Consider the following 25793-nt stretch of genomic DNA (forward strand, 5'->3'; position numbering starts at 1 on the left):
TTTCATTTTCACCACATTCTAGTCATTGTATGTTAGTCACTAAGTCCATGATTTAGGTGAGAAAAATCTTTTGAAGAGTGTAATGTCAAAGAATGTGTGGACATATTTAAAAATCACCACAGGTATGTGAGTGTTTAACAGCTGAAAGTAATAAATATTATTTTTTGTCACCACAATATTCAGAGGCTAGTTTTTTTGTGAAAAGAAAACCATTTTGCTTTGGAGAAAGTACACTTTACTCATTTATCACCTAGATATAGTAGGACAGTGAGCCCAGCAGTGCTCCACTCACTTCCTGACTCATGGTAACCTAGGAGATGCCACTGGACACTGAGGAGGTAAAAACTTGATGAGTGACTTCACAGCACCTGCTGTTTTTGTGTATCTGCCATGGGTCTTTTCTGGTAACTTATTGCTCCATTCTAGGGCATACAGTGATCAATTCAGGAGTAGTTACATAAATAATCATAAATAATGCTGAGCAATCACAGACCATCTCTATCCTTCTATGTAGAGCATTGGTTTTCATGTCAGACTCCTTAGGTTGGGATACTGGGTCCATCACTTTGGAGATGTTAATAATATTATGGTCAGTATTCAACAATATATGATATGTAAAATGAAATGCAGAGAGTAGAATGGTGGTTATCAAGGGCTGGTGGGGGCTCAAAATGGGGAGATGTCATTCAAATGATGCAAAGTTTCAGTTAGGAGAAATAAGTTTTTGGAGTCTACTATACAGCAGGGCACTTATAGTTAACAATGACACATTATACAATTGAAGATTGCTAAGAGTAGGTTTTAAATGTTCTCAACACACACACAAAAATTAAGTACATGGGGTAATAAATATGTTAATTAGCTTGATTTAATTATTCCACAATATATACATGTGACAAAACATTACATTGTACGCCATAAATCTATATAATTTTTGTTTTTCAATTTAGAAAATATAAAAATAAAAAATAAAGACACGTATAAAGCACATTGCCTACCATGAGGAAGTAGAGTGAAAAAACAAAGTCACTGAAAACATATCACCTCACCTTCAATCCCCACCCTCCCAATTAGTAGTGGTTTCATCATGTGTGAAATGGTTTTAATACCACCTACTTTACAGGGTATTTTGAGGAATACATGAGTTACTATGTTGTAAAGTACTTTGCTGTGAGAGCTCTATCAGTGTTAATGAATGTAAAAATTTTTATTATCTGGTACAAGGAAGACACTCAATAAATATTAGCTGCATAAACTCTCCAACATGGAGTGTTAATTCAGATGCTGAATTAACACATGTGTCATGTAGAAAACATTCTAGAAATGCAGAGAGGGAGAGAATAGTGAAATTTTGAACAAGCCAACTTCTGAGCTCCTTTGTAAAATTCTACAAATCACTGCTTTGTAGGGAGTCATACAGATATCCTCTCCTAAACCAAGTATGTTCTTTTCCCATAAACTCCCATTCCATATGGGGCTAATCTGTATCCAACTTGCAATTTAATGGAGTGGCTAAATGTGCATGCCACCATAAGCCTCAGTAGATAAGAAGAGAGTTATAGCTATAATTATGTATTTGTGATTTCCTGTTGTAGCAATTTCAATACTACAACAGTATGTTGTAGTATTTATATGAATTTACATGATTTTTTTCTAAATCTTATTTACTGACATATGGAAAATGTGACTTCGCTGCAAAGATTTTCCTAAAATACTCAGTTTTGTACTTCATATCATTTCCAAGTTTTCAGACTATGCATTCCATCCTGGTAAAAATCAATTCTCCATATTTGCTTTGGTGTTCGTAGAGAATGAGATTCACAGAAAAAGAATTAAGTGAACATATTTCACTGGTACAATCTAAACCAAGATAAATTAGATGCATCTTTTCCTCTAGGCAGTGGAGCAAAAGCAGACTGTAATTTAGTCACAGTGCATACCTAGAAAAATTTACCATTTGTAAATATGTCATAATCTAAGAAAAGGTGGATCTACTATAGTATTTTACAACTTTAATACTGTCTTATGTGCACACAAATTTATGAACTGGATACACTGTGTTCTCTGCTAGGTTCACAGTTTTATCTATGCTGCAAATTTATTTCTTTCAATATGAGCTGGAGAATGATTAGGCTAGGCCAACAAAATATAATCATCTACTATGAACTAACTGCAGTTCCCCATTACCATGTTGGCACCTTTAACACCTTGAACAGAGGTTAGAAATTTTTAAAATTGTTTTATTACTTTGTTGAAAAAAGAAAATTAATATCTAAGCTGATGTTAAAGAAAAAGATACCTATAAATCATTGACAATGGAAGATCCCTGTGTAAACCTGCAAATCTATATGATGCATAAATTAGAATGTTTTCCATTTCCAAAAATAATTTTTGATAGCCGATAAGAACAAAGTAGTTTTCTCCCTTTCTTTGTTTTTCTCACCGCTATTCTTATAATCTTCTATTGTTCATAGTCTTGTTGATTTATTACACACATGTATCTTTTTAAACAAATATAATGAGGAATACGTTTTGTATAATAAATTCCATACACTTAAACATTAAACTTTGACAAATACAACAGACATACATTCCTTTAAAATCACCACCAAATTCGAGGCACAGAAATTTCCTCTAAGAAGCTCTTTGTTCACCTTGGCTTTCTATTCGTAATGCCACCCCTTCCCAGACAAACATGAACTACTTTTTCACTCGAGATCAATTTTCATTTTCTACAATCTTACATAAAGTTATACAACATACATTCGTTTTATCTGATTCTTCAACTTCAGTTTAACATGATTTTAGGATTCATCATCATAGATGACCTATGTATCAGTAGTTTATTCCATTTTATTGCTGTGAGGTATTTCATTGTATGGATATATCACAATAGCTGTAGCTATTTACCAGCTGATGAGCATTTGTGTTGTTCCCGGTTTTGATATTGAAACAAACAAACAAAAAAACAAAAAAAAATCCTGCTGTGAACATTTGTAAACAAATGCTTGTATAGGCATATTTTTATTTTATAGGAGTAAATTCCTTTGAGTAGAATAGGTGGGTTATATGGCAAGTATATGTTTACTTTTATTAGAAACTGTTAAACTATTTCTCATGGTTGTGCTATTTATATCACCATTCATAATGTAACAGGTTTTTAAATTTCTACATTTTTGTAACCTCTGATTTTATCACTCTTTTAAATTTTTGCCACTCCACTATATATGCATCTAATTGTGGTTTATTTTGAATTCCCATGATCATTAATAATTTGAGCATCTTAGTCATTATTAACTCTTTCTTTATAAAGTGTATTTTCAAATCCTTTGCTCATTTTATTGGATTTGTCTTATTTTTAAGTTGTAAAATTTTGTATATACTCCGAATAAAATCTAGTTGTCTACATACATGTTGTTAGTATTTGTTCTAATCTGTGGCTTGCTTTTATATTTTGTTAGTGGTATCTGTCAAAGAGAGAAATATTTTATTTTTGAGAAAGTCCAGGTCAAGCCCACACAGATATTTTCTTACATTTCCTTCCAGGAGTTTTATAGCATTACCCTTCACATTTAGGCAAATGATTTATTTTGAGTTAATTTGTGTATATCAAATTGAAATAAAGTTGATATTTGTTATTTCCATAAGGTTATCCTCCTGTTCCAGTAAATTTTTTTGAAGACTATCCTTTCTCATTAAATTGCCTTATGGTCTTGTCATAAATCAATTGACCATATACATAGTATGGATCTAATTTTTGAATTTCTTTCTTGATATATATCTTTTCATATATATATATTCTAATATGTATATCAAAAAATATTTTATTGTTATTACCAACAAAATGCTGCAAGCAACAACATAAAATTCACAATGTCCAACAACAAAAAAAGATTACCAAGCATGCAAAAAACAATAAATATATCTATAATTAGGAGACAAATCAATTAATAGAAACAGAGCCAGAAATACATGAAGAAAATTTGAAGACAGCAATCTAAAACGTCTAATATAAATATGCTCCTCTTTATGATTGAGAGTGTAGAGGAATACATAAGCATGAGGAAGTGGTTAATGAGATATTTTTAAAAAGAGAGAGCCCAAATAGAACTAGATATGGAATAAGAATGTAATAAATGAAAAATATGCAAGATGGGATTAGCAACAGATTAGGCAGTGCAGAAGAAAATGATCACTGAATTTGAAGATAAAACAATCAAAATATTCAAGTTGAACCATATAAAAAAAAAGAACATAATATGTGGTAAAATGCTGGTCTAGTGTTTACGTAACTATAGTCCCAGAATGGCATGGGTGAAGGCGTGAAAATACAAAAATTAGCCAGGCATGGTGGTGCATGCCTGTAGACCCAGCTACATGGGAGGCTGAGGCATCAGAATTGCTTGAACCCAGGAGGCAGAAGTTGCAGAGAGCTGAGATCATGCCACTGCACTCCAGCTTGGGTGACAAAGTGAGACTCTGTCTCAAAAATAAAGAAATAAAATAAAGAAATAAATAAGGCTTTCTTTTGCTTTCATTGTTGAAAGATAGGCATTTTTAATTGTTATCTTGATTGTTGTTTGTTGAGCTTATAGGAGTTGTAGGCTTATATTCTTCATCAAATTTGGGAAATTTTCAGCTATTAAGTCTTAAGTATTTTCTTTTTACTACTCTTTATACTTACTCTTTATACTCTAGATTGAAAAAAGAGGTTTATTACTAAATATAATACTCCAGATAAGACGTGATGAATACAGCATATTACTGATTTGTTTCAAGTATCATGTTATATCTTATACATATAAGTTGCCTAAATACATGATTCTATTAATAAAGACTAAAATTCTTAAAATTGTAGGAATCTTATATCAGGAATAATAGATTTTAAACTTGTTGCCACTGGAAAAATAAAGTTTTCTTTAAAATTAACTGCTGATATTAAACTAGGCACAGTTTTACGCCACTCACAGATAATTGTTTGAGTGGTAGCCAAGTGACATTTTGGGAAGGATGTGTGCAAATTCTAAATTTCATTTTGGAATTAATTAATTAATTTGCCAGAGGTCTATTTGACTCCAGCAATGTGAATTGCAGAAATCTAAGTAATCCCAAAGAATCTTTGCATCAACAACAAGTAGAATGATTGCTTCTTATATCGTCTTTCTCCTCCCTAATAGAAGCAATGATGCTGCCTTGCAAGCAGTGAACCATGAAGAGCAGTAAAACACCTTAATTTTATAGCTCTGTCCTTTGTGTACTCTTCCATGTATAATATTTGAACGAGATAGAGTCAAGGGAGTAAGAGAGGAGGTACATTCCATTTCTTTTAAGGATAGCAATAAAAATCTCACTGCATTTTAAATGTCTTATCTACAAAGACTGTGCTTGTTGATAAACCATTTTACTTTCCCCTCCTTCTGAAATAATCAGCTATGTTCTCTTTTATATTTTCTTGTTTGCAGCTCTACTGGGAGAATGTTCATTACATCATCATATATCTATCTGAATTGGAAAAAATATCTCCAAAGTCTACATTTAAATTTTTGGTCAAGTTTTGAAGAATCACTACCCAACGCATAGAATTACTTTAACCAAACCGAATTTTCTGTGAGGTTTTAATAACTAACAATAACACTTCACTTAATCTTTTATGCTATTAAAGATGGGGTTCACGTGTTAAGAAGAGGGTACCTGAAGTGGAGGCTAAGTTGTGATTTGGCTGCAAATAATAAGGAAAAGTCTCAGGTGAGTTATTAAGGTTTCTTCCCTTGAAAAAGGTAGTAATTTACAGAAATTGATACATTATTACTAAAACACAATAAAATGGTGCACACAGTTAAAATATTTGAAATCATATATCAACTTAAAATAGCTACTATCTTTGCTATCAATTGGGTAACAATATTCACATTATATATTAACTGAAATAATCAGAAAGAAATAAAACTGAAAAAATACAGTCAGATAGGAAAAAAATAATTTGAAATATGACAATATGTTTAATAGTATAATTAAAAACACTAATCCTTTTTAAAAAAAAAAAAAAACTATGATGTTCTTGTTAAAATTAAAATAAAATTCACTTTCATGTATATGGGATTCAGAACAATAGCCTTCCTCCCCAAAAGATCCATGACTCTATTCTCAGAATTTGGGATGATGTAATGTTAAGTGGCAAAAGGAATTTTGCAGATATGAATAAATTAAGCATTTTGAGATGGGGGGGTTATATGCTAGATGATCTTGATAGTTCCAAAGTTATTACAAGAGTTCTTACAAGGGGAAGAGAAAGGCAGGAGAGTGAGAGGAAGTGTGGAAGCAGAGGCTGGGGTGATGCAACTGCTAATAAGAAAACTAGAAAAGCCAAGGAACAGCTTTCTCCTAGAGTCTTCAGAAGGAACCAACCCTACTGACACTTTGATCATAGTCCTATAAGACTCATTTTGGAATTCTGAACTCCAGAGCTACAAAAGAATAAATTTGTGTTGTATTAAGCCACTACATTTGTGGTAATTTGTTATAGCAGCAATAAAAAAAAAAAAAAAAAACCAAGTATAACGCAAGAGGAGAGTGTAATTTTAGTTCTAGGCTATAAATTCATTGAATACTAAAATGATCTCAACATTAATTCTTGTATGAATCATGAATATACTAACTTTAAACACTTAGTAAAAGCCAATGCCTCTATATTAGGGATTCAGCTATGAGTTTTAGATTTCTTAGCATTATATAAAGTGTTCCATTAAAATTCTTTATTTTTGGAAAAATGTGACAATATGGCTGGCTTAGAAGCAGCCAGTGTGCACAACTCTCATGGAGAGGAAACAGACCTTCAAGTGGATTGTTCAGGAGGCCATGTTGGGATTCATCAAGGAAGCAGGAGAGACCCATGGAGCGCAGACAGGAGCAAGGCAGGACAGATGCCCACCCAGGATTGGCGCGGAGCCTACTGTGGGGAAAGGTAAGTGAGTGAGATTTCCCCTGGAAATCTACACTTTTGCCACAGACCTTTGCAATTCTGAACATATGAGATCCTTCTTGATGCCCTTGGCCTCTAGACTGACATAGAGATCTGCCTGAAGCTTAGGCAAACCCACTGCTCAAGCCCCAATGGGGTCCCATGGTTCTTGGATCCCTGAGCCCCTCAGCAGCTGCTATGGTGGCCCTGCCAACAAGAGAGACCAGGCTCTAGTATGGAGGCTGCATTCATGGTGCTGAGGAGTAGATGGACTAAATGCCCCACCTCTGCTGCACCCCACCAGGAACGCCCACTGGCCGGGGACCCCAGTGCAGCTACTCCACGCCTGCCTAAGCACTCCGGCTGGTGGCAGTTCTGAGTTTCTCTGGGATGGTGCTCCCAAAGGTAACTGACAGGTCTGCTTCATTGCTACTGCCATGGTCCCTGCAACTACTGCCTGCAGGCTGGGAAGAGAGCAAAGAGCCTGAGAATTGTCACAGGTCTCCAGCATACTGCAGCTGCCATACAGAAAGGTGGCCAGACTGTTTTCCACGTGAGTCCTGAGTCCCTGCCCCTGCTTCTCTTCACCAGGCAAGGCCTCCCAGCTTGGGCCCCGAGTGCAGCTGGGTGGAGCTCCCAGAGACAACTAACAACCACTCTACCATTGCCACAGCTGCATTATAGGCTCTGGCTCCTTTAAGGCTAGGGAAGGAACAAAGAGACTGATTGCTTTGCTTGTACCTCCAGCACACTCCAGCCACCCTAAGGAGAGAAGACCGGACTGTGTTCCCTGTGAGCCCTTGTGCCCCCGCTCTTCACCAGGCAGATCCCCCTGGCTTGAGCCCGTAGTACAGCCTCTGCACTCTTGGTTGATACTCCAATCAGCCATGGTTCCGCGTTTCTCTAGGTTGGAGATCCCAGAGGCAACTGACAAATTCTCTGACGTTGCTTCCACAGTGGTCATTACTCCTGCTGTCCCCAAGCTGGGGAGGAGGAGGACAAAAAGTCTGAGCTACCCCCAAGGCTGTGGTGGTAGCTTGGAATTGCCAAGCCGAGGTTTGTGAACAGTGCTTAAGCAGAAGAGGAGCCACGCTGTAAGAGCACGGGGAAAGCTGAGTCTCAGGACTGTGCAGTCTGCCATGGGAGTGGGGCATGCCTTCCTCTCAGGGCTGGCCCAGAAAATGCCTCTGCCTGAGGAAGAGATGTGGGTCAAATACTTGACAAAATAAATGAAGGTACAGTGCCAGTGATTGGAGGGGCTCCCCCATTGCCCAGGAGCTGACTTGGTGAGGGGATCACCTCTCTCCCTACTGCACTACAGAGCATGAATGCAAATGCCAGGAAATAAAAAGGAGCCACATGGCTGAGTAAAAACTTATCTACTGGCTATGACTCTTAAGCATCATCTACTGGATTGCAGCACAAGCTACCACAACAAAAATACACTGTTAATATCTCTCCCTATGAAGCCAAGGACAAGAATTCAGCCACCAAGGCCCTGCAAAGTGCCTGGACCATCTGAAAACACGCAGAAACAAAGTCAATTGTCTATACTCAGCTTACATCTTACTTAAAGGAACACTAACCCTCCCATATGAGACAAAATAAGCCCAAGAACTCTGGAAATTCAAAAAGCCAAAGTGTCTTTATACCACCAAATGAGTCCACTAGCTCCCCAGTGATGGCTCTTGACCAGTCAGACAAGACTGAAATGACAGACATAGAATTCAGCATCTGAATGATGAGGAAGTTCAATGAGATTCAGGAGAAAGGCGAAACACAATCCAAGGAATCCAGTAAAATAATCCAAGAGTTGAAAGACAAAATAGCCATTTTTAGAAAAGAATCAAAGTGAACTTCTGGGGTTGAAAAGTTCACTACAAGAATTTGATAATACAATGGAAAGTATGAACAGCAGAATAGGCCAAGCTGAGGAAATAATTTCAGGGCTTGAACACTAGTCGTTTGAATCAACTAAGTCAGAAAGTAACAACAAAAAAAAGAGACTTAAGAAAAATGAACAAAAGCTTTGAGAAATATGGGACTATGTAAACAGATCAAATCTATGATTCATTGGCATTCTTGAGAGAAAAGGAGAAAGAATAAATAACTCAGAAAATACATTTTTGTGGATATAGTCCAGAAAAATTTCCCTAATGTTGCTAGAAATGTTGACATGCAAATTCAGGAAAAAACAGAGAACCCTGGCTAGATCCTATGCAAGATGACCATACTGAAGGCACACAGTCATCAAATTCACCAAGGTCAACACAAAAGAGTAAATCTTTTTGTTTTTGTTTAATTTCCAACTTTTAAGTTCAGGGGTACATGTGCAGGATGTGCAGTTTTGTTACACAGGTAAACATGCACCATGGTGGTTTGCTGCACAGGTCATCACATCACCCAGATATTAAGTGCAGTATCCATTAACTATTCATCCTGATCCTCTCCCTTCTCCCACCCCCTGCCCTCTGACAGGCCCCAGTGTGTGTGTTTTTCCCCCATGTGTCCATGTGTTCTCAACATTTAGCTCCCACTTATAAGTGAGAACATATAGTATTTGGTTTTCTGTTCCTGCATTAGTTTGCTAAGCATAACCTCCAGGTCCATTCATGTCCCTGGAAATGACCAACCTCGTTTCCTTTCATGGCTTCACAGTATTCCATGGAGGTATATGTACCACATTTTAAAATAATAAATCTTAAAAGCAGCTAGAGAGAAGGGTCAAGTCATGTACAGAGGGAATCCCATCATGCTAGCAGCAGACCTCTCAGCAGAAACATTAAAAACCAGAGAGTTTTGGAGCCTATTTTTATCTTCCTTAAGTAATTGGAAATAAAAAAATTTCCAACCAAGAATTTTGTATCTCACCAAACCAAACTTAATAAGTGAAGAAGAAATAAAATTATTCTCAGACAAGAAAACACTTGTAGAATTTCTTTTAAGACCAGCCTTATGATACATAGCTCCTTAGGACCTGCTAAACATGGAATTGAAAGAACAATACCGGCTACCACAGAAACACAATTAAGCACATATTCCACAAGCACTATAAAGCAATCACACAATCAAGTCTATATAAAAACCAGGTAACAACATGACAGGATCAAAATCTCACATTTCAATACAAACCCTGAATGACATGGGTTAAATGTCCCACTTTAAAGTCATAGAGCATCAAGCTGGATAAAAAGACAAGACCCAGCAATACACTGTCTTCAAGAGACCTTCCCATATGTAACAATGTCCACAGACAGGTTCAAAGTAAAGGGAAGGAGAAATATATACAGTGAAAACAGAAAAAAAAAGAGCAGGAATAGCTATTATATCAGATAAAACAGATTTAAAACCAAAAAAAAAAATTAAGAAAGGCAAAGAACGACATTACATAGTTATAAAAGGGCACAATTCAACAAAAAGACTTACATATACATGTACTCAACATTAGAGTACTCAAAATCATAAAACAAGCTCTTCTTGGCCTATGAAACAACTTAGACAACAACATAATAACAGCGGGAGACTTTGACATGCGCTGACAGCATTAGATGGATCATCAGGGCAGAGGTCTAGAAAAGAAACTCCAGACTTAAAACTCTACACTTGACCAATTGGATCTAATAGACATTTACAGAACACTCTACCCAACAATCACAGGATATACATTTTTCTCATTTGCACATGGAACATATTCTAAGGTCAATGACATGTTCAGTCATAATGCAAGCCTAAATTACAGAAAAATGAAATCATACTAAGAACACCCTTGGACCACAATGTATTCAAAATAAAAATCAATATGAAGATGATCTCTTAAAACTACACAAATATATGTTAATTAAAAACCTGCTCCTGAATAACTCCTGGATGAACATTGAAATTAAGGCAGAAATAAAAAAGAACTTTGAAATTAATGACAATAGGGACACAACACACCAAATATTTGAGATGCAACTAAAACAGTGTTAAGAGGAAAGTTTGTAATGCTGAGTGCTTTCATAAAGAAGCTAGGAAGTTCTCAAATTAACAATCTGACTTTGTGCTTAATGGAACTAGAAAAAACAAGAACAAACCAACCCCCAACAACCCCAAAACTAGCAGAAGAAAGGAAATAACTAAAATTAGAGAAGAACTAAATGAAATTGAGATGAAAAAGTCTATACAAAAGATCAATGAAATCAACACTCGGTATTTCAAAAAAACAAACAAAAGAAAAAGAAAACAAAAAGAAATAAGCAAGATTGATAGACCACTATTAGCTAGGTTAACAAAGAGAAAATAGAAAAATCCAAAATAAGTACAATAAAAAATGACAAAGATGGCATTGCAATCGATCCCACAGACATAGAAAAGATCCTCAGAGTGTAATATAAACAACTCTATGCATGAAAATAAGAAAATCTAGAGGAAATGAATAAATTTATGGAAGCATACAATCTCCTAAGATTAAAGTCAGGAAGATATTGAACCCTGAATAGATGAATATCAAATTCTGAAATCAAATCAGCAATGAAAAAATACTTAGCAACTAGAAAAAATCCTGGAACACAATTCACAGCTGAATTCTACCAAATGTACAAAAGGGAATTGGTACCAATACTACTGAAACTGTTCCAAAAAATTGAATAGGAGAAGCTCCTCCCTAACTAATTCTAGGAAGCCAGCATCAGCCTAATACCAAAATCTTGCAGAAACTCAGTGAAAAAAATGAAACTTCAGGCCATATTCCCAATGAATATAGATAAAAAAAATCCTCAACAAAATACTAGAAACCAAATCCAGCAGTGTATCAAAAAGTTAATACACCTTGATCAAGTAGACCTCATTCCTGGCATGCAAGGCTGGTTCAACATATGCAAATCAATGAATATGATTCACCACATAATGGAATCAAAAGCAAAAACCACATGCTTATCTCAATAGATGCAGAAAAAGCTTTCAATAAAATTCAGCATCTCTTCGTGATAAATGCCCTACACAGACTAGACATAAAGCCATCTATGACAAACACACAGCCAACTTCATACTGAATGGACAAAAGCTGCAACCATTCCCCTTGAGAAGTGGAACAAGGCAAGGATGCCCACTCTCAGAACTGCTAATCAACATAGTACTGGAAGTCCTACCCAGAGCAATCAGGCTAGAGAAATAAATGAAAAGCATTCAAATAGGAAAAGAAGAAATCCAACTATCTCTATACACTGACAATAGAAATCAAAATATCTCTATACATTGAAAATATAATTCTGTACCAAAAAAATCCTAAAGACTCTGCCATAAGGCTCCTAGAACTGACAAACAACTTTAGTAAAGTTTTAGGATACAAAAGCAATGTGGGAAAATCAGTAGCATTTTTATACCCAAACAATGTCTAGGCTGAGAGTGAAATCAAGATTGGAATCCCACTTGCAATAGCAACAAAGAAAAAGAAATATCCAAGAACACAGCTAACCAAGGAGGTGAAAGATCTCTACAAGAACTACAAAACCCTACTGAAAGAAATCACAGATGACAAAAACAAATGAAGAAACATCGCATGCTCATGAATTGGAAGAATTAGTATTGTTAAAATGGCCATATTGCCCAAAGAAATTGACAGATTCAGTGTGATTCCTATCAAATTACCAACATCATTCTTCACAGAATTAGAGCAAAAATATTCTAAATTTCATATGGAACCAAAAGTGGGCCCAAGTAGCCAAAGCAATCCCAAGCAGAAAGAACAAAACTGGAAGCATCACACTTCCCAAATTCAAATTATATTATAAAGTTACACTAACCAAAACAGCATGGTATTGGTACAAAAACAGACATACAGACCAAAGGGACATGTTAGAGAAACCAGAAGCAAAGTCAAACATCTGCAATCATCTGATCTTCAACAAAGTTAACAATAACAACCAATGAAGAAAGGATTCTCTGTTTAATAAATGATGCAGGAATAACTGGCTAACCACGTGTAGAAGACTGAACTGGACCCCTTCCTTTCCTCATATACAAAAATTAACTGAAGATGAACTAAATATTTAAGTGTAAGACCTGAAATTATAAAAATCCCAGAAAACCTAGGAAATACCCTTCTTGACATCAGCCTTGGCAAATCATTTTTGGCTAAGTCTGCAGAGAAGTTGTAACAACAGCAAATGTTGACAAGTAAGAACTAATTAAACTAAAGAACTTCTGCCCGATAAAACAAACTGCTAATAGAGTAAACATACAACCTCCAGAATGGGAGAAAGTATTCACAAACTATGCATCTGACAAAGGAATAATATCCAGAATCTATTAGGAACTTAACCAAATCAACAAGCACAAAGCAAATAACCCCATTAAAAAGTGGGCAAAGAACAAACATATGAAGAATGCTCATCATTACTAATCATTAGAGAAATGCAAATCAAAACCACAGTAAGATACTGTCTCACACCAGTCAGCTATTATTAAAAAGTCAAAACAGCAGATACTAGTGAGGCTGAAGAGAAAAGGGAATGCTTATATGCTGTTAGTGGAAATGTACATTAGCAGTTTGGAGATTTCTCAAAGAACTTAAAACAGAGCTAACATTTGACCCAGCGATCCCATTATGGGGCATCTACCCAAAGAAAAATAGATTATTATAACAAAAAGATACATGCACTTGTATATTCAACACAGCACTATCACAATAGCAAAGATATGAAATCAAGCTACGTGCCCATAAATGGTGAATTGGTTAAAGAAATGTGGTACTTATACGCCATGGAATACTATGCAGCCATAGAAAATGAAATCATATCCTTTGTGGCAACTCAGATGGAGGTCATAATCCTATGTGACCTAACTCAGGAAAGCCAAATACCACATATTCTCACAAGCAGGAACTAAACCTTGAGCACACATGGACATAAACGTAGGTACAATAGCCACTGTGAACTACTAGTGTTGGGAGAGAAGGAGGAAGGTAAGGGTTGAAAAACTATCTATTGGGCATTTTGCTCACTATCTGAGTGCAATATACCCAGGTAGTACATCTGTACATGTAACCCTTTTATTTAAAAAAAGAAAAAAAATGCTTAATTACTAAATTAGATGTTAAGTTTGTATATAGCAGACCCTAATTCAACTTCTACAATAATGGTGATGTTAATAGTGTTTCAGATGATCTAAACAACTGTGTTAACAACCTTATGGTAAGAAATTTGTAGTCGTAATGCAATGTCAAGAATTCTGTGTATATAAATTCTTTCTTCTTTAGTAAGTATTTTTTCATTAAACTATGGTCAGAAGCCAGAACATCCCAGGCATCATACCAATAAGTTTAAATTGTTGGAAATTTTTAATTAGAAGTGTATAACTCAGTGAGATTTTACCATAATTGCAAATATTTTACTTCATGTTATGTAGACTTAAACATTTTAAGTCCATATTCTAGTAATGCCAAGAAGCTTATGAGGCATTTAATAAACATCTTGAAATCCATTTACACTAGCATATTTCAATGAAACTGTTTCCAATATAATAGAAGTTGATAGAATTGATTACATTGCTGCATGTAAATACCATTTCAGTAAACTTTGCATAAAGGTTGAAAAACAAGTCTCTTGTCAAATTTTGCTCTTAAGGGTCATATGTTAAAATATAGTGTGCATAATTTATTTTACAGGAAAGTGAATGTTAGCATATTATAGAAATACAGCTGATACATGTTTGTGTGCATAGTTAAAAATGCATGACTATAAAACCTCTTGGATTATTGGAATATGCATCTGAAACATTTTCTTAGCAATAAATGTTGACATATAAAATTTATATTAACTTGATATCTTGTTTATTGATTTATTTTTAAAGTTTTTATAAGGTAAGAAACATACAAAACTTCATAACCCTTTAGTGTTATGGTCTGAATGTTTGTATACCTCTGCAAATTTATACATTGACACCTAATTCCCAACATGATCGTATTAAGAGTGAGACCTTTGGGAAGTGATTAGGTTATGAAGGCAGAGCTCCAGAGAGATACCTTGCCTCTTCTGCCATGCGAGGACACAGCAAGAAGGCACCACTTATGGAACAGAATGCACCTTCTTACCAGACACAAAATCTGTTGGCATCTTAATCTTGGACTTCACAGCCTCCAGAGCTGTGAGAAATAAATGTTTGTTGTTTATAAATTACCTAGTCTAAGATATTTTGTTACAGCAGCCCAAATGGACTAAGACATTGGGTGACCATGTTTATATTTTTAAATAAAATAATTGCCTTAAAATAACTGTATATAGGTTTTTTAGAAGAAAATATAATTATATAGAGAGTTTTTAGAAACAAAATTACTTTTGAGTCCAATTGTCCTCAAATCAAGTTTGTTGTTTATTTTGTTTACCTGCCATATTTGGATTTCAAAAAATGAGTAGATGGATGACACCTAAAATGTAAGTATGTGTTGTTTTTGTTTTTGTTTTGTTACTTTACCAAGCAGAACCCAGAAAATTTTGTTATATCCTTTAATTTATTAAGTTGTCAGATTAAAGCCTATCTATATCATAAGTTATTTAACTGTATCTTTCTGATGCACAATTGAACTCATGGAGATAGAGAGTAGAATTATTGTTATCAGAGTCTGGGAAGCTTATTGGGTAGTAGTGGGGTAAGTGGGGATAATTAATGTGTACGAAAATATAGTTACAATGAATGAGACCCAGTATTTGATAGCAAACTGGATGACTACAGTCAACAATAATTTATTATATATTTTGAAATAATGAAAAGAGTGAAATTGGAATGTTCTTAACACAAAGAAATGATAAATGCTTGCGATAATGAATACCCTCAATTACCCTGATGTGATTATTACATAGTATTTCTGCATCAGAATATCACATGTACACCCATACATATATATATATTCACCTACTATATACCCATAATAATTAAAAATGAAAAACATAATATAAAATAAAAAATACAATAACATGGAATTTCATGGGCATGCACATTGAAAAGAAAATGACCATTTACTGCTATATCTATGAAAACAAATAACTCCCCGATTTCAGCTTTATTGCAGGTGTAGGGGCCAACTTAAGAACCTTAGGAAAGATGCATGATGCTGCATCTAACCACGTGTTAGGTATTGACATAGGGCCTCCCAACTTGTATGGCAGATCCACACTGCAGGAGGAATATTAATTGCTATATATCATGTATTTTCCAATAAATACTTTTTCAATGATTTTATTTGTCATTTTCTCTGTAAAATTTCTAGGGGGAACAACACAAAGGCTACTCTTTGACAAGGTAAGAATTAAGGCTGAATGGAGCAATTTGAAATTATTAATAATTTAACTGTTTCAGCAACATTGAGTCAGAAAGTAACTAGATTATATGGTTTGGCTTTTTATCCCAACCAAATCTCATCTTGAATTGTAATCCCACATGTCCAGGAGGGACCTGATGGGGAATGATTGAATCATGGAGGTAGTTTCCGCCATGCTGTTTTTGTAATAGTGAGGAGTTCTCGTGAGATCTGATGGTTTGTAAGTGGCAGTTTTCCCTGCACTCGCCCCTCTCTCCTGCCACCCAATGCAGAAGGTACTTGCTTTTCCCTCAACTTCTGCTATGATTGTAAGTTTCCTGAGTCCTCCCAGCCACGGAGAACTGTGAGTAAACCTCCTTTCTTTATAAATTACCCAGTCTCGAGTAATATCTTTATAGAAGTGTGAAAACTGATTATTAGACCACATAAGAACTTCTGCCGGTCATGGTAGACATATTTATGAAATAACCTTCAAAAGTTTCTTAGACATTCTTTTAAATATTTCTTCAACAAATATTTATAAAACAGGTACTGTTTGAGGAGATGAAAATCCATCTTCTCAATAAATATAAATAAGAAACCTGACCTTTAGGGGATTACCTTCTAAGAAGAGAAATACACAATAAACACATAAGGAAGTCCAATATTATGTTAGAATGTGATAGGTGCTGCAGAAGGAAATGGTGGCTGATACCTGCTTTATAACAGTGGCTGGCTTTGATTGCCCAAGCCAATATTGTTTGGCTTTTTATGAGTTGATAATTGAGAAACAGAGGTACAACAATCACCGTTATATGTTTATTTATGAATATAATTATATAGCTATATATGAATTTAATAAAACAGAGAAAACTACTATTTTCATTTGTTAAAGCAAAAATGGTAGAGGAAAAGAGCTCCCTTAAACTTTGTTTACATGTATAGTTGACTTTTATTTTTGGTTTTCTCAAAAACTTGAGAAAAACTCTTTTTTTGTAAGTTGGCACTTATGCACAACTTGCAAGTACTGTAGTCATAGTATATCAAAAGATAATTTATTTTGAAACTGGTAGATATGAATTTATTTATATACTACTTTATACCAATCAGTAAGCATGATGTGTAGCTGTAAGAACAATTTTTCAGTTTACACACATAGGCACAGGTGCCACTGTCCCTGAATGAAGAATGCTTGCAAGCTGGAGTTCTTCATTAGCCATTCATTCTCACATGGGCTGTTGTATTGCTCAGTGCTATTTTGCTCTGCTCACTTATCTCTGTTGATGAAATGCTCCCTGATGCAGGGGTTACAAAGTTCTTTGCTGGTTTAGTTCAGTGTATTTTAGTTATATGTGGCAGTTACCCCTTCCCTTGTCCCTCTCTCCTGTCACCTAGTGAAAAAGATAGTTGGTTTTCCTTCACTTGCCTCAATACTGAATCAGAAGGCAGAAATTATTTTTCCTTTCCTTATTAGTGGCTATGGCTCTTTCAATACAACCTACAGCAAAAATAAAACAAAACCCCAAACACTCCAAAACTCAAAATCAAAACCAAACCAAATGACAAATAAATAAAATGTCAGATAAAATTTTCAATAATATTCTCAGTTTCTTTAGTGACATTTTTTTCTGTCATGATTTTGATGGCTCTGGGTTTTAATATGCCAGAAGCAAGTTACATTAAAATATGATTTTGTCTTGTGGATTTAAGCCTTTGAAAGAATTACTTTCTTATTCTTCTATTTCTTCTACTTTCTTATTCTTTGCCCTACTCCTTTCTTCTATTTCAGAAATTAGATTTAAAATTAATTAACTTCTTTTATAGGGTTGACAAGTGAGGAATTTTAATGAGTACTATACATTGAGTTCTTACAATAGCAAGACAAAAAGAAAAATAATTACATGAGTGACCAATTTTAAGACACATTTTAAATTCAAAGATAAAATATTTTTTATAATTTAAAAAAGTTCTAGGTAGCAATTTGGCTGCATCAATACTTCTTTTTCTAATACTTAGAAAAAAATGAATGGAAAATATGCTTCTCTTCTGTTGAAGGAATTACTTTTGTCCAGGAAGAAAGCAGAAGGAAACTTAGGCCACAGCTTCATGAATGGGGCTGAATTATACAGACCTGAGATAATTGATTCAGTATTTTCGTTGTATAAAGGCACCCATGAGACACGTACATGCACTGCTAAATGAACTTCTGGGATGCAGGGATTTCAAAATCTTTAGGACAAAGCTGATTGTTGTTGTTGTTGTTGTTGCTGTGATCACATAGATTGTTTAATACCAAGAAGGGAGTATTTGGTTTCATGACTGATTTTTTAAATTGTTAATCAGTGTGTTGTTTTTCTCTGTAGAACTGTCATATTTATCATTTGGATAAGCTTCTTACATCGACAAGTCTCTGTTTCTTCGGGGGAAGTGAATTGATTTAGAAAAATGCTAACCAGCATGTTGTGGGCTAAAAATATATTTTGGCTATTTAAAAAACATTCATTGAGCTCTCACCTCCTGAGGCACAGTATGGTACTGTGGGACAGATACAACATAATTTTAAAATATGTTCTTTGTTTTTTTGTGACCATATTAACATGCATCCTTGAAATAATGTACAAAACTTCATAAATCAACAAATCTAGAATTTGCAGCAATTTCTTAAAAAGTGAAAATCTGAGAGTAAAACTATGGTCTGTGTATTAGGTAATTAGTACTTTAGGATCCAGAAGTTGAGTATAGCTAGGTTCTGAAGGAAGCACTTGAGGGTGAGGAAAGGTGAGTAGTGTTGGAGCTAACCATAACACCAAAATATAAATGATACAATAATATTTTTTAAGCATTAGTTCTTTGTTAAATATTAAAATGGTATTATGAAAGTGGATACTGAACAGATAAAGACCAGCTATATAACCTCTTATACGTTATTAAATGTATAAACACTGAAAATCAATTTATAATCCATTTTTTTTCTCTTAATCATTCAGGATGTTTATGGAAAGAGTGTAAATGCTGGTTAACAATTACATCCTAGAAAATTAATTTCACGACTAATGAGGAACTTTTAAAGACTGTTTATAAATACATAATTTTTAAAATATTTGGACTTTGAAAGGAGAAATGCTCAATGGAAAATATATTAGGAAATAGTAAATGAATTAGAAAAAATCAACCAAAGAATGTTCTGAAGAAATTCTGGAGAAACATATTTTACAATGTGCTATAATAAATTGATTGCAATATCACTGCTTAACTATTTGATATCAAGAGGGTCGATTTGTTTCATTTATTAATACTACAAAGACTCATTTTAGTACACACCAATATCTCTATCAGGACAGGACATAAAACCCTTCCCTGACTTATGTTACACACTTTTGTAAATTAAAAACAAACAAACAAACAAACAAAAAAAACCAAAAACTGGCAAATCTAAATGAAAATCATTTTTAAGGAATGTGAATGTGGGTTCATAGACCAACCTTGAAATAACAACATCTACCCCTGCTAAGACTACTGTTACTATTGCTACCTGAGAAATAATTTCTCTCTATTGGACAGTATATTAGAGGCATCAGACTTTTTAAGTCACTGTATTTCTATCAGATAGGCCATTGTCACTGTATGTTCATAAGGCAGGTCTAATTTATTTCTGTATGATAACAAAGACTAATACAAACTTTTTATTCCCAATAATACAAAAGCTGCCATAGAAAATGTAACTCTTTAATATACAATGGCACTGTGCTTATGAAGGAGGTCTATTAATGCAAGTATTTTTTTTTACTCTTTTTTCTACACTGCAAATCAAATGAAGTCCTTAAACAAGATCTTCCTTCCATAAAGGATTATTTATTGCTATTTTGTTTTCTCTCCTTCCTCTGTAGAGACACAGTGTAACTCTCTCCCCATCCTTGTTGCACTTTCTCTTACACTCCATGCTCAGCCTCTGTTCTGCAATGAGTTCCCTAGTTTTGCTGAGGACCCTCGAAGGAAGACTGTCAAGCAGCAAACTCAGAGTGTCTGCCTGAGACCAGGAATGTAAAAGGGAGATTTTAACACGTGCATTTGCTATAAACCAAGCTCCTAGTTTCAACTTCAACAATTTTCAACAGCTTCAACAATGAAGGAATAGCTTGACATTTTCTTCATGGGTACTTGTGTCATCTGTCATCCCAGTTATCTAGTGTTTTCTAGTGCTGGAAAATCGAGGCTGTAGTGCTCTGCCTGGGAAACACATCTCAGGCAAAGAAACTGAAATCAAGTAGAGTCAAACAGAAATGGGATTCTCTTGTAAAAGTTTAGAAAAATAAGCAAAGATAGGTTGAATAGGAGTGTATGAAGATGAACTTTGTAGAAATAAATAACGTTGAAATTTATAAAAGTTCAAAGGACTCAAATAAATTAAGAGGCTTCAGCATCTGATGGGAATTATAAAACATCTGTAATTTAGTGAATAAATTCACATAACTTGGGAATGAAATTTTAAACCTAAAGGGTGGAATTGAAGCTTATTTGATTATTTACTCTTCAAAGCGCCTATGTCCAAAAGGACCCTGTTTTCATAACCTACTGATTATGGTGAATTGCACAGATATTTTTAGCCTTTTGAATCTTAATTTTAATATTTATAGATTAGGGGTTTTCTTAGTCAGTTTGAGCTACTATAGCAAAGTGCTATGGACTGAGTAGCTTACAAACAACAGGAGTTTATTTCTCACAGTGCTGGAGGCTAGAATTCTGAGACCAGAGTGCCAGTGTGGTTCAGTTCTAGTGAGAACCTCTTCTAGGTCTCAGACTACTAATTTCTCATTGTATCTCGCAAAGCGAAAAGAAGATGAAAGAGCTCTCTGGAATCTCTTTAATGAGAGTGCTAATCCCATTCATGAGGGCTCCACCCTCAAGACCTAATTATCTCCCAAAAGCCCCACCTCCTAATACCATCATACTGGGAGCTAGGATTTTAAAATATAAATTTGGGGGAAGACAAAAACATTTTTTATTCAATCCATAACATCCCACTCCTGTTCTCCCAATTATATCTTGCAGGCAATATATGTTTATTTCATCCCAACAAACTCAGAAGTCTTAACTTTCCCATCATCAACTCTGGAGTCTAAAGTCCAAAGTCTCATCTAAATAACATTGAAAACAGATATAGGTGAGATTCAGGGTATAATTTATTTTGAGGCAAACTTTCTCTATAGCTGTGAACCCGTGTAATCAAACAGTTATGTGCTTTCATAATAAAATGGTGGGGCATGCATAAGATAGACATTCCCTTTCCAAAGGGAAAAACAGGAAAATAAGCAAGGGGGATCAGTCCCAAATAAGTCTAAAACTTAACAGGGAAAACTTCATCAAACTTTAAGCCTTGAGAATAACACCCTTTGGCTCCATCCTTTGGACCCAATGAGGCAGTGGTTCCTTCTCTGAAGTTTTCCTTGACTTGGGTTGTGGCCCTGTGTCTGGGCAGCCTCGCTCCCACATGAGCTTAGACCATGTTGTAGCCCTCTGTAGGGACCCACACATGATGCATGGGCTGGAGGCATCCCAGCTCACCTGAACCAGAGAGGAACTAGCTTGGCACCCTTTCCCCAACCCTAGCCTTTACACTCTGAGCCTGTGGTGTGAACAGCAGCCTTGATGATCTCTGAATTGTCTTGGTCAAAGAGTCATTCTTCCTCTTCCTTTCATGAAGAATAGAGAGTGATTTTCATTGTGATGGCTAATTAGGTCATGCTAATTTTTCTTATCAAATGGTCACTAGGTCACACTCTTAGTGTGAACACACTTTCTTATTTTTTTCCAATATGAATAGGCTAAGAATTTTCCAAATCTTTACATTTTGTTTCTGTTTTGTGTGTGAGGGAGTGCGTGTGTGTGTGTGTGTGTCTCTCTCTCTCTGTATGTGTGTGTGTGTGTTTAGCTAAATCATTCCCGCTTCAAATCATTTCACTTTTCTTGCATTTTACTATAAGCACTCAGGAGGAACCAAGTCAGTACTCCAACACTTTGCTTAAAAATCTCCTCAACTATCTCTTGTTTCATCACTTGCAAGTTCTAGCTCCCACATAACATGATAACACAAACACAATTTTCCAAGTTCTTTGCCAGTTTATAAGAAGGATCACCTTTCTTCTAGTTTCCAATAACATGTGCTTTATTTCAATATGATATCTCATCAGAATAGTATTTATTGTCCAAATTTCTGTCAATAGTTTGCAATAGTCTGTTCATGATTATTTAGGGTTTTTTTTTTTTTTTTTTTTTTTTTTTTTTTTAAATGAGATCTTACTCTGTCACACAGGCTGGAGTGCAATGATGTGATGAGTTACTTCAGCTTCAACCTCCTGAAGAGATACTCCTGTCTCAACCGTCCAAGTAGTTGTTACTACAAGCACTACCACACCTAACATTTTTAAAAAATCTTTTTTGTTTTGTAGAGATGTCTCCCTATGTTACCTAGGCTGGCCTCAAGCTCCTGGGCTCAAGTGATCCTCACACTTCAGCTTCCCAAAGTGCTAGAATTACAGGTATGAGCCACTGCTTCCTGCCTACTTAGGTGCTCTTTAGGAAGACAGAAGTTCTTGTGATAGCTCTTCTTTTTTCTCTCTGAGCTCTCAGCAAATCACCTTGAAAAGTTTATTCAGGGTAGTCTAGGCTTTTTCTAGCATGCTTCTGAAAACTTTTCTAGCCTCTACCCACTACCTATTTCCAAAATTGCTTCTACATTTTTATGTATTTGCAACAACAGCACCTCCACTTCTCAATACCAATTTCAGTGTGTGTCATATAAGGCTGCTATAACAAAGCAGTATAGACCGGGTGACTTATAAAAAGCAAATGAGAATGTATTTCTCATTGTTTTGGAGGCTGGATGTCTGAGATCAGGGTGCCAGTCAGCATGGTCAAGTGCTGGTGAGGAGCCTCTATCAGGATGTAAACCGCTAACTTTTTACTATACCCTCACATGGTGGGAAGTGGGCAAGACAGCTCTCTGGGGTCTCGTATATAAAGCACTAATCCCATTCACAAGGGCTCCATCTTCATGATCTGATTATGTCCCAAAGGCCTTGCCTTCTAATACTATCACATTAGGGGTTAGAAATTCAACATATGAATTTTGAGGTAAGATCTAGTCCAAAACAATGTTAATTATGGTAATAGTCAAATTACTTTCACAGAATAAATGACATTATTTACATCCAAGGCTTAGAAAGTGCCTGCTGCATAAGTGTCCTATACACATAACTAGTAGTTTTATTATAACCCAAAACATATTTTACATATAGGCATGATCTAAATAATTATTACATATTTTATACTTGCAAATCAGTGATTGCCAGAAACTCATATAGAGTGTTTATTTGTTTTGATTTTGAATGTTATGATTATTTGAATAGATTTTTTACCTAAGTTTCTTAAATACATAGATGTTAGAGATTCATAGTCATATGAAGTAAAATATATAAAATGTGGGCTAGCAATAGTTTCTCCAGCCCCTATATGCCCTTCAAAATATTTTATGTTCTAGTTTGGTTTTCAGCATGAGAAACTTTTTTTTTTTTTTTTTTTTTTTAAAGACAGAGTCTTGCTCTGTCACCCAGGCTGGAGCACAGTGGTGCGATCTCGGCTCACTGCAATCTCCACCTCCCAGGTTCAAGTGATTCTTCTGCCTCAGCCTCCCGAGTAGCAGGGATTATAGGCATGCACCACCGTGCCCAGCTAATTTTTGTATTTTTAGTAAAGACGGGGTTTCACCATGTTGTTCAGGCTGGTCTTGAACTCCTGACCTCAGGAGATCCACCCGCCTCAGCCTCCCAAAGTGTTGAGATTACAGGCGTGAGCCACCATGCCTGGCGGAGACACAATTTTTAAAAATTCCAAGAAGAGTTGAAGGAGGCAGAAAATATGCTAAGATTTAGGCATCCCATTTTTTAATTATTTGAAAGTTGAGGGACAAGTTAATAAAAACAAAGTCAAAACTGTCTCTCAGTCATTAATTTCATTGTCTTTAAAACTTGAAAATTGGCCGGGCGTGGTGGCTCAAGCCTGTAATCCCAGCACTTTGGGAGGCCGAGACGGGCGGATCACGAGGTCAGGAGATCGAGACCATCCTGGCTAACACGGTGAAACCCCGTCTCTACTAAAAAAATACAAAAAAAAAACTAGCTGGGCGAGGTGGCGGGCGCCTGTAGTCCCAGCTACTCGGGAGGCTGAGGCAGGAGAATGGTCTAAACCCGGGAGGCGGAGCTTGCAGTGAGCTGAGATCCGGCCACTGCACCCCAGCCTGGGCGACAGAGCAAGACTCTGTCTCAAAAAAAAAAAAAAAAAAAAACTTGAAAATTGATGTTTTCAAAAAATAAAATGAAAATTCCTGCAGGAACTCTCTTTTCTAGGAGAACACTTTTATCCTAACCTTGGTTATTTACAAGGAAGGTATTTATAAGTCATACAAGAATAGGGGCTAAATCTTCCAGCCTCATATGTGGTCACAGGCTAAAATATCATAAATATAACATCTCTCGTTTCTGTTAATAGGAAAGCACACCTGAGTGAAGCACAGACATGACGGTTGAAGATGCAAGGGATCCTGTGGGTGCTACTTGAGAAAGCAGTTGGATTGCATTCTGGTTCTCTCTGAAGTTTGCTTTTAGGCAACTACCAGATGGATTGTGTTTTAGAAAAGATTTGTCTGGGACATTTCCTGATGTCATTGTCCGGAGACAATGAGACAACTCATTTGCTTATGAGGTTTTTACTACAGCAATCTAGAGATGGAATTTCCGATGGAAATAAAAAAGGGTTTTTATAATTTCTATATTGAGGCTGGCAACTCTGCCTTTTAAAAAATTATTTCCTTTTAATGAATGTATTTTGGGAGTAGATTATAGTGTATTTAGTAAATTGGCACTGTGTTTAGAAGGTAAAAATAAAAGAATAAAACAACAGCATCAGTTACAACCACATATTTATTGCCTGGAAAGTGCTGGAGTCAAATGGCATTGAATTCTGGCATGATGTACTGTGACCCTCATCCATCTGTTCAGGGACTAATGCAGTAATCAATATAATCTTTTCCTAGGGAAGCCCAAGGCATTCCCTGCATTTAGACATAGGGCTTCCAGATTGCTAATGTGATTAAAGAGTAATCAAGCTCTTTTCAGAAGCTTTATTTTCCAGCATACTCTAAAAAGTTTTTCCCTTAAGAAGAGTTCTTTTTGATCAAATTTTGTTATTCAGCCTTTTCCTTTATCCTTTGCAATTCAATTATGTACAGTTCTATTGATTATATCCCTTGAAACTCTCAACAGAGTTCAAGTAAAAACACACTTGCAGACTGGTTTAAAATCTGCTACTACTACAATATGATTCTTCTTAAAATATCAGTAAATATTTATAGTACAATATCTCACAACTGTTAGAAAGTGTGTTTTGACCTCAGCTTTGGACAACAGGGACATTTGTACTGCTTTAAGAATAGTCTAAAATTATTCTAAGCAAACTGTCACAAGGACAGAAAATCAAACACTGCATGTTCTCACTCATAGGTGGGAGTTG

The 25793-nt window shown here is 35.5% G+C and overlaps 1 long non-coding RNA gene across 2 annotated transcripts in view; it reads left to right on the forward strand.

Moving 5' to 3' along the window:
• Window positions 1–24861, forward strand: part of LOC126955611 (uncharacterized) — a 132119-nt gene extending 107258 nt beyond the window's left edge. The window contains exons 2-6 of one of the 2 annotated variants that reach the window (XR_007726001.1): window positions 5463–5745; window positions 15349–15366; window positions 16200–16231; window positions 22676–22765; window positions 24774–24861. This is a non-coding gene — a long non-coding RNA (uncharacterized LOC126955611). Of the gene's footprint in view, window positions 1–5462; window positions 5746–15348; window positions 15367–16199; window positions 16232–22675; window positions 23314–24773 lie in introns of those variants that run through there. The other variant, XR_007726000.1, reaches the window with a different exon arrangement.
• Window positions 24862–25793: the final 932 nt, after the last annotated feature.

The sequence above is a fragment of the Macaca thibetana genome, chromosome 5, assembly GCF_024542745.1.
Source record: "Macaca thibetana thibetana isolate TM-01 chromosome 5, ASM2454274v1, whole genome shotgun sequence".
Taxonomy (NCBI): Eukaryota; Metazoa; Chordata; class Mammalia; order Primates; family Cercopithecidae; genus Macaca; species Macaca thibetana.